Source organism: Apium graveolens, chromosome 11 (assembly GCF_009905375.1).
Source record: "Apium graveolens cultivar Ventura chromosome 11, ASM990537v1, whole genome shotgun sequence".
Lineage (NCBI taxonomy): Eukaryota > Viridiplantae > Streptophyta > Magnoliopsida > Apiales > Apiaceae > Apium > Apium graveolens.
This window is the reverse complement of record NC_133657.1, coordinates 98,669,557-98,680,120: the sequence shown is the minus strand read 5'-3', so window position 1 is coordinate 98,680,120 and position 10,564 is coordinate 98,669,557.

Below are 10,564 nucleotides of genomic sequence, written 5' to 3'. Positions count from 1 at the left end.
GGAAGCAGAATTATATTCCATATCAATTAGCGATTATCTTGTAACTGTGTAGTATATAAACACAGACATAGGGTTTACACTATAAGTGTTATTATATTCGAGAAGATTATTCATTGTAACCCTAGCAGCTCTCGTGATATTTGTTCATCACTGAGAGGTAACAGTTCCATACTGTAACAGAGTTTATTGTTTCAATAAAGTTTGTTTTCTGTTACTTGAGATATTAAAGTTCGATTCGATTGTACTTTACACTGTATTCACCCCCTCTACAGTGTGTGTGACCTAACAACTGGTATCAGAGCCTATCTGTTAACGCACATACATTTTAAGATCCAAACATAATCATGTCTGATACAGAAACTCCAACTAAGCCTACCAAAACTGAAGAACCACCAAAGACACAAATTCAAAGTCAGTATGAGACCATCAGAGTTCCCATACTGAGACCATCTGAATATCCCGTATGGAAGGTAAGGATGACCATGTTCCTGGAAGCAACAGATCCAGAATATCTTGATAGAATCGAGGAAGGGCCTCACAAACCAACCAAGCTCGCTGTTGCAGTTGCAGGTGAAGCAGCAAAGACCGTACCAAAGGAGAATAGTGATTATACTGCTGAAGATATCGCATCAATTGCTAAAGATGCTAAGGTACGACACTTACTGCATAGTGCCATTGATAATGTAATGTCAAACAGGGTAATTAACTGTAGGACTGCTAAGGAGATATGGGATGCTCTGGAAACAAGGTGTCAGGGAATTGATACAATTAAGAAGAGCAGGAAGACAATACTCACTCAAGAGTATGAACACTTTGACTCAAAGGCAAATGAGTCATTGACTGATTTATATGATAGATTTGTCAAACTCTTAAATGATTTGTCATTGGTTGATAAGGAGTATGATCTTGAAGATTCAAACCTTAAATTCCTGTTTGCTCTTCCTGAATGCTGGGATTTGAAGGCAACAACAATAAGAGACAACTACAATCTTGATGAAACAACTCTTGATGAAATTTATGGAATGCTCAAGACTCATGAACTTGAGATGGAATAAAGAAGCAAGAGGAAAGGAGGAAAGTCAAGGACAGTTGCTCTAAGGCTGAAGAAGAATCCTCCAAGGCAGCTACCTCAAGGAAAGACAAGGGTAAAGCTCTTTTCACAAAGTCTGATACTGAGTCATCAAGTTCTGAAAGTGATGATGACTCAGATTCTGAAAGCTTGCCTCAGACTGATGCTGATGAGAAGATGATGAAGCTGTTTGCTCTTATGGTGAAAGGGATCACAAAGATTGCATACAGGAAGTTCAGGAAGGGAAAGAAGTTTTCCAGGAAAGGCACAAATTCTGATAAGAAGAATTTCAGAAGATCTGAGGGCAGAGGAGGAAAGTCTGATAGAGGAGATTATACCAATGTCAAATGCTATAACTGTGGTGAGAAAGGCCACATATCTCCTGATTGCAAGAAAGTGAAGGGTGACAAAGGCAAGGCTCTTGTCACAAAGAAAAAAAGCTGGACAGACGACTCTAAAAGTGAGGAGAACTATGCTTTAATGGCAAATGCTAATAAAGAAAGTGCTGAGAGCAGTTCTGAAGCTGCTGAAACAAAGGTACCTCAGACTACTTATGTTGTTCATACTGATGATATTAATGAGTTGAGAAGATATCTTAAAACCATGTTTGTTAGTTATAAAGATCAAACTTTAACATGTGAAAGATTAACTTCTGAAAATCTTGCTTTTAAGAAAAGAAATGATTTCTTAGAAAAAGAGTTAGTTATGTTCCATCAAACTCAGAAGGATAGAGATGATGCTTTTTATGTTAGGGATGAAGTGCTAAAAATGAATGAATCTCTAAAAACTCAGTTAGAAAAGGAAAGAGAGATTATCAGGACTTGGACTAACTCTGGCAGAACAACTCAAAATTTGCTAAGTAGTGAAAATTGGAAAGAGGGCTTAGGTTATGGAGAGGATAAGAATGATAAAGGAACTGTAGAAATTAAGCCTGTTGTTAAGCAAAAGCCAAAGTTAAAACCTGTTAAGTTTGTAACTATAAAGTCTGATAATGAGAAATCAGAAGTTAAAGGGAATTAACTTTTGACAAACTAAAACAGGAAAAGACAGCTGAAGTAAACATAGGCTTAATGACTAAGAAGCAGCTTAAGCATAAGCTGAAAGATGTGAAGAATGCAAACAAGGTAAAATCACCTAGGAAAAATAGGAATGGAAAGAAAGGTGTGAATAAAAGCAATAATTATAAGCCTGTTCCTGAAGCTCCTAGTAAAACGTGTCATAACTGTGGAAGTTCTAACCATCTGGCTTCCTTTTGCAGGAAGAATAAGAACATAAACTCCTTACCTTCAAAATCAGGAGTTAAGAGTCAGTCTGTTAGATATAAACCACAAAATCCTTATTTTCATTGTGGTAGTTTATGGCATTCCATTTATACTTGTAAGGAATATCATAGTTTGTACTATGATTATTATCAAATAAAACCTTCTTTGAAGAAAGTTTTCATTGTTCCTTCTAGTGTAAATTCTGATTCAAAGTCTGATAGTGTAAGTTCTGATAAGAAAAATGTTAACATAAACTCTGATGCTAAATCCGCTGCAAATGTTAACAAACTTGATAACGCCAAAGGATCCAAGCAAGTCTCAGTCCTTAAAACTAATCATTAGTGGTCTTTGTGATTGTAGGGCAACATGAAAAATATTCTAGTTCTGGACAGTGGATGTTCAGGACATATGACTGGAAATAAAGCCCTGCTATCAGACTTTGTGGAGAAAGCTGGCCCAAGTGTTTCTATGGAGATGGCAACGTTGGAAAAACATTGGGATATGGCAATATCAATCTTGGGAATGTCATCATTAAAAAAGTAGCTCTGGTCTCAGGACTTAAACACAATCTGCTGAGTATAAGTCAAATCTGTGACAGAGGTTATCATGTTGATTTCTTTGAAGAACACTGTGAAGTTATGAGTAAATCTAAAGGCAAAGTTGTTCTGAAAGGATACAGGCGTGGTAACATTTATGAAGCTAAGGTTTCAACAAGTACTGATGGTTCTGCAATCTGTCTGATGAGTAGAGCATCAATTGAAGAAAGCTGGAATTGGCACAAGAAACTCTCTCATTTAAATTTCAACAATATAAATGAACTAGTCAAGAAAGATCTTGTGAGAGGACTGCCAAAGTCAGTATTTGCTCCTGATGGCCTTTGTGATTCTTGTCAGAAGGCCAAACAAAGAAAATCTTCATTCAAGAGCAAGACTGAATCATCAATTCTTGAGCCTTATCATCTACTACATGTTGATCTATTTGGTCCAGTGAATGTCGTGTCTATTGCAAAGAAGAAATATGCATTGGTCATAGTGGATGAGTTCACCAGATACACATGGGTGTATTTCTTGCACACAAAAAGTGAAACTGCATCTATCTTAATTGATCATGTCAAATATCTGGATAAATTGGTCAAAGATTTTGTGAAAACCATAAGGAGTGATAATGGCACTGAGTTCAAGAATTTGATAATGGAAGAGTTCTGCAAAAACCATGGAATTAAGTAGGAATTTTATGCTCCTGGAACTCCACAGCAAAATGGAGTTGTTGAAAGGAAGAATAGAACTCTCATTGAAGCTGCACGTACAATGCTTGAAGAAGCAAAGCTTCCAACCTATTTCTGGGTTAAAGCTGTGCAGACTACTTGTTTTACTCAAAATGCAACACTCATTAACAAGCAAGGAAAAACACCATATGAGATGGTGAAGAAAAAGAAGCCAAATCTGAAGTACTTTCATGTATTTGGATGCAAGTGTTTTGTTCTTAAGACTCATCCTGAACAGCTATCCAAATTTGATCTAAAAGCTGATGAAGGAATTTTTGTTGGATATCCAATTTCCACAAAAGCCTTCAGAGTCTATAATTTGAGAACAAGAGTGGTCATGGAATATATCAATGTCTCCTTTGATGACAAGAAGATTACTGGACTTGAAGATTTTATTGATCATGATCAGCTGAGATTTGAAAATGAAGACTCAAATTCTGATACTGAAAATCCTGACAATCTAATCCTGATAATGCCAACTTTGATGGATTAAACTCTGATGTTATTGAAACTGTGGTGACTACGTCAAAGAAAGATGCACCTATGCAGGGGGTGCATACTCAAGATCTTACCACATCTCAAGAAGCATCAGAACATACATCTGGCTCTTAAAGTTCTGATTCGTCAAGTTCTGATAAGCCAAGTTCTGATAGTTCTGAAAATCTAAATTCTGAAGAATCCAACTCAGAGACGATAGTTTCAGGGGGAGCATCAGAAAATGAAGTTGAAGACAACATGGATCATGGGGGAGCATCCAGTTCTAGAGAAAACCTTCCATCTGCAAGGAAGTGGATAAAATCACATACACCTGATTTGATAATTGGAAATCCTGATGCAGGTGTCAGAACTAGAACAGGTACTACAAATGAATGTCTCTATCATTCTTTTCTATCTTAGACTGAACCAAAGAAAGTGGAAGAAGCTCTTCAGGATGCTGATTGAGTTCAAGCAATGTAGGAAGAGTTAAATGAATTTGAAAGAAACAAAGTGTGGACCCTAGTGCCAAGACCAAAGAATAGATCTGTTGTTGGTACAAAGTAGGTATTTAGAAACAAAACTGACAGTGATGGCATAATCACAAGGAATAAGGCAAGGCTGGTTGCAAAAGGATATTCTCAACAGGAGGGAATCGATTATGATGAAACATTTGCACCAATTTCTAGGTTAGAAGCCATAAGGATATTTTTGGCTTATGCTGCTCACAAAAAGTTTACTGTCTTTCAAATGGATGTGAAAAGTGCTTTTCCCAATGGAGAATTGGAGGAGGAAGTATATGTTGAACAACCTCCAGGGTTTGTAGATTCCAAACATCCAGATTATGTCTACAGGCTTGATAAAGCACTTTATGGACTTAAGAAAGCTCCCAGAGCATGGTATGAGACTTTAGCTCAGTTTCTTCTGGAAAGTGGATTTAACAGAGGAACTATAAACAAAAAAACTGTTCTACCTCAACCATGGAAAGGACTTACTTCAGGTCCAGATTTATGTTGATGATATCATTTTTGGGTCTACAAATGACAGACTTTGCAAGAAGTTTGCCAAACTGATGCAGTCAAGGTATCAGATGAGTATGATGGGGGAACTTAGCTATTTTTTGGGCCTTCAAGTCAAGCAGAATGAAGAAGGCACTTTTATTTATCAAACTAAGTACACCAGAAACTTGCTGAAAAAATTTGGAATGCAAGATTGTTCAAGTGCATCCACTCCCATGGCCACTGCAACAAATCTGGATAAGGAAACTGGTAAATCAGTAGAAATTACTGATTACAGAGGTATGATTGGCTCTCTACTATATCTAACTGCTAGTAGACCTGATATCATGTATGCTACATGTCTTTGTGCAAGATTTCAAGCAGATCCAAGAGAACCTCACTTAACAGCTGTGAAAAGAATTTTCAAGTATCTTAAGGGAACAGCTGATCTGGGATTGTGGTATCCCAGAGAATCAGATTTTAAACTAATAGGTTACTCAGATGCAGATTTTGCAGGTTGCAAAATTGACAGGAAAAGTACAAGTGGAAGCTGCCAATTTCTTGGAGGCAGATTGGTTTTTTGGTTTAGCAAGAAACAAAAGTCAATTTCCATATCAACTGCAGAAGCAGAATATATTGCTGCAGGAAGCTGTTGTGCACAGATTCTTTGGATGAAGAATCAGTTACTGGATTATGGGTTAACATATTTCAAAATCCCTATTTACTGTGATAATCAAAGTGCTATTGCTATGACAGGTAATCCAGTTCAACACTCTATGAAAAAGCACATCAGCATCAGGTACCACTTCATCAGGGAACATGTGGATGAAGGTACAGTGGAATTGCACTTTGTTCCAACAGATCAACAACTAGCAGATATCTTCACAAAACCATTGTGTGAAGCTACTTTTACAAGATTGGTAAATGAACTTGGAATGGTTTCAGGTTCTTTCTCTAAATCTGCTTAGTTTTGTTCTGATGCATCAGACTTTATGATCAGTATTTACAGAATTTAATCTCTTTGTGTATTCTGTGCTTAATTGAAAAATGTGTTTAAGTACTGACTGTTATCTGATCAATGTTTCTAAACTCTGATAGTGATATGTCTGTTTAGGTAACTATTCAATCCTATGAGGATAACTGTGCTAGATGCTGACCTAGTAGTCTTCAATAAACAAGGGATCCCATGTAAGAAGTAATTATTACTGTGGAAATCTATTGACACAAGCAAATTCTGATAATTGAGCTTAGTTGAGTTTACTTGGTCTATCTTATTACTAAGTCACAAACTAGAATATTGCTTCTCATCTGTTAAGTTCTGATGCTAGTAAATCTGTTGAATGTACTAAGTGCTGGTAAACCTCTCTTATCAAAAGAAAAAGAAAATAATCATGGATTAAAATAAGGTACTCCTTTGAGATCTAGAGTAAAAATGTGGAAGGGACGACCCAAGTGCATTGCTGGTATTAAGTAAATATGCATTAGAAAAAACAAAATATTTTCTTGGTGACTTTTCACACTATGATTACTGGAGAAATACTCTGATAATAGCATAAATTCTGATAAGCAGTCGTGGCTCACTTACACTGAGAAGCCACTGTAAAATGGAATTTAAAAAGATGCACAAAATTAGCACAAAATAGTTGAGGTGGACTCAAGCATAAACTCATTCAACAGTAGGTTTCAGAATAATGACAGCTCTTTAGCAAAGTTTTAATTATGCCTTATTTCTAAGATGTACTGAAGTAAATCAGACTTTACTCTTTGTCTGATATTTAGTTTAATGCACACACTAACCACTCCATATGAATGATGAAAATCACTATGGTGATCTATGTTGTTTTAGATGAACAGTCATTGTGTCACATTGCACAAATTCTGAGGACAAGTTCTGATTGCATGTTCTGATGATTAAGTTCTAAAGAATATAAATCAGAATTTGTGTGAGGACTTACTAAAATAGGCATTCCTTTTTCGAGTTAAGAAATTATGTTCAGATGACTGTTAAGTTCTGATATAAGTCTAAGTTCTGATATTACAGTCTGATTCTTTACTTGACTTATTTGTGGATAAAATTTGACAATAGTCTCAGTTTAAACCAGAATATGTTGAAGTGGAAGATTAATAGTCACTATAGTTAGGGATAGTGGTACTCGTACATGAACAATCAACTTTTACTTGCTTCTTGTGCGCATTAAACCATGTTTTCTCTTTCCAATGAATTTTTTTCTTTTTCCAAGTCTGGGGAGACGAGGTAGAATTAATTCTACCTGTCAGCATTAAATTTCTTTGCGTCTCCTGGCATTCTCTTGCCTATATAAGCAACCACTTCACATCAGCCTTCCCATCAAATCTTTTATCATAAAATCACCTTCATAATCTTTATTTCAAAAACACAATGGTCAATTACAATATGTTTTTGAACTACGAAACATTCAACATGGAGCTGAGCTGTGCCGATTGGCAGCAGGAATGGCACGTCACTGCCATTCCTGATGAGATATGGGACTCAGTTCCCCAGGAGGTACTCACCCACCTCCTGTTCTTCTACATGGACTACCATCGCCATCTGGAGCGATTGGAGGAGGAACGGCTGGAAGCTCTCCGCTAGCAAGAGCGAATCATACGACTCGCTATTCTGTTTATCGAGAGTAAAAAGAACAAATGATTTATTTTCTTCTTCCTGTTTTTCTTCATCATCAGCCTTGCCCTGCTTCTTGAGCTAGGGGAAATCTTGTACAAGTTCTGATGTAATTTAAATTTCATGAATGTATTCTCTTGATATATTAATGAAATTTGTTTTTGTTTCAAGATCTTGTCTCTGAGATATTTTGTAATGCATTGATAAATCCTGATACATATTCATATTCTGATGACCATATAAATTCTGTTTTAACTTAAGTTCTGATTTTATTTTATCAGTACTTGCTCGTCTGATTTATTATGGTCATTTTCACTCGAATTTTTTTTCCAGAATATTGATGTTGCAGTGAAAAATAATTAAATAAGTGGGAACAGTATCAATTTTGAATTAAAACTGTTTCACCTTGATTAATGGAATAACTTGGTAAGTGGAACGGTTTTTCCTTGAAAAACTGCAAGTGGGTAAGTACTGATTACTGTTTTCTCGTGCCCATTAACTATTCGTTTTTTCTGCATGTCTAGCAGGTGTCCAACGGTTACATTTTTTTTTCAAAAGTATAAGTAAGATAGGGAGAGGATTTTTTAATCTTTTATTTCCTTTCACACTTTTTCTCTCTATTTGCTTTTACCCTCTTTCTTCTTCTGACGTTGGTTTTTCATATAGACATTCTATCAAACACCTAACAGGCACTTATAAATCTCGATTAATTTCATGGAACCTAAGGATTTAATCATTGATGGAGCTAAATTTTTTCCAAACAACTATGCTGCAATTCTTGATAATGCTGAAGCTCCGTCTGAATTGCATTTTATGCAAGATCTTCTTGCACACAGTGAAATCGGGTATGCATTGACCCAACCTTCAGTCTTCTCAAGCCAACAAGTTCTAACACTTTGGAGGACTGGAAACTTTGATAATGGTGGTCAAACTGGTACTCCTAGTATTGTTTTCGAAGTGGGTGATTCTCCATATGCAGTCACTCCTGGTACAATACGCAAGGCTCTACATCTCCTGGAAGGATGTACTTTTTCAATTCCAGAGGAATCAGCTCTTCAGGAGTTAATGGCCAGTTTGGGGTATGAACAGAGTTTGGCAAAGCTTGGGCAGTTGAAACGGGCTCATATCAGAAGGGAATGGAGTTTCTTCTTCGACTGCATCATTAAAGCTTTTGGGAACAAGTGTTCAAATTTTGATGCCATCCCCATAATGATCAGCACATCGGGTATGCCATTATAAACCAAACTCATTTTGATTTTGCAACTGCTATAATAGGTTTTATTGGGGATAGGATGTCAGAGGATAGGAATGTTGTCTAATTTGCTAGATTCTGTCAACTTATATTTACTTTTTGTACTGATGAACCTCGACTAACCAGTACCTTAACTCCACCTTTGAAAGTTGCAAAATGTTACTTTAATGACCTGGTAAATGCTGACACTAAGAAACCAGTGGTTAGACCTTTACAGATTCCTCAGTCTGTAAAACAGATCTTAGTAAATGCTGATCCTGATTCCTATAGATCTGTTTATCCTAATGTTCAACCAACAACCACCTCCCAAATACCACAACAACCATCAGAACATACCACTCATACTACTCAACCAACCCTCAGGCAGTATATCAAATCCTATCTCTCCACTTCACAGACAGTTCAACCCTCATCCTCAGCACCTACTGTGAAGCCTTCATCTTCCAAGCCTAAGAGGATAAAGACTGTTTCTCAAACACCTCAAAAGAGAAGGAGGATTGCTTTGAGAAATGAGTCTGACAGTGAGGAACAGGTTTCTACATCAGAACCTGTTCTCAAAGAAGCTGAGACAGTGACTTCTCAGAAACATTCTGGAATTGCGGGATCTAGGCTTCTCAAGAGGCTTAGAAGAATGACTGTTCCTGACACTCCCAAGGAATCCATATCTACAAAGAGATACAAGAAACAGAGGGAAAAAAGGCCAGTTTCAGATGATGAAGAAGCAGCAGCTAAGGAAGGAGATCAGGAATCTCTGATCTCACAAGAAAAGGAATTTTCTAAAGTCACTTCTTCTTCATCAACTCCATCTCAGGAAGCTGTTCCTGACAAGGCCAACACACCATCTGTGTCTCCTATTCAAACGTCTGTATCTCCTGTTGTTCCAGGCATAAGTGCTGAAATTGATGTTCAGAACCTGGTTGTGCCTGAAGTAATTCTCTTAGAAGCTCCAACAGCAACTAATCCATCAACAACACCTGCTACTGATGCTGCTCAAAATCCAGACTTCTCTTCTACATCTTCTCTGCATCTAGATGCTGATGATCAGAATATAGGTGAGCATCAGGATATGGCTATTGATCAGAACTTAGAACCAGATCAACAATTAGAGGATGCTGAAGCCTCCATTGCTACTCACACTGTTGTTATATCAGAAGATACTGATTCTGTAAGTTCTGATGCTGCAAATGCTGGAGATACTGGTGATGCTGCTCCAAATACAGATGCTGATGAAGCAGGTCCTTCAGGACATGCTCCTCAACAAACTATTCTTAAATATGAACTTGTTAAGAAGTTTGTTATCAGAGACGCACCAGTGCCTTGGAGTGAAACTCCTGCAGGACAGGAGTGGACTACGGAATGGAACTCAGTTTCCTGTGTTCTATCTGCAAAGCATCTGGCTGAGCACTTGACAAAAGCTGATGAAATGTTAAATTCTGATGATTTCAAAACCCAGCTTAGAGTCACTGCATTGAGTACTAAACATCTACAAGGTCTCCATTCAACTACTCATGCAGAGCTACACAAGATTCAGGAAGAATTCATCAAACAGGACCAAATTCAGAAAATTGACAAGAAAAAGTTCTTCCAACCTACCTTTGACAGGA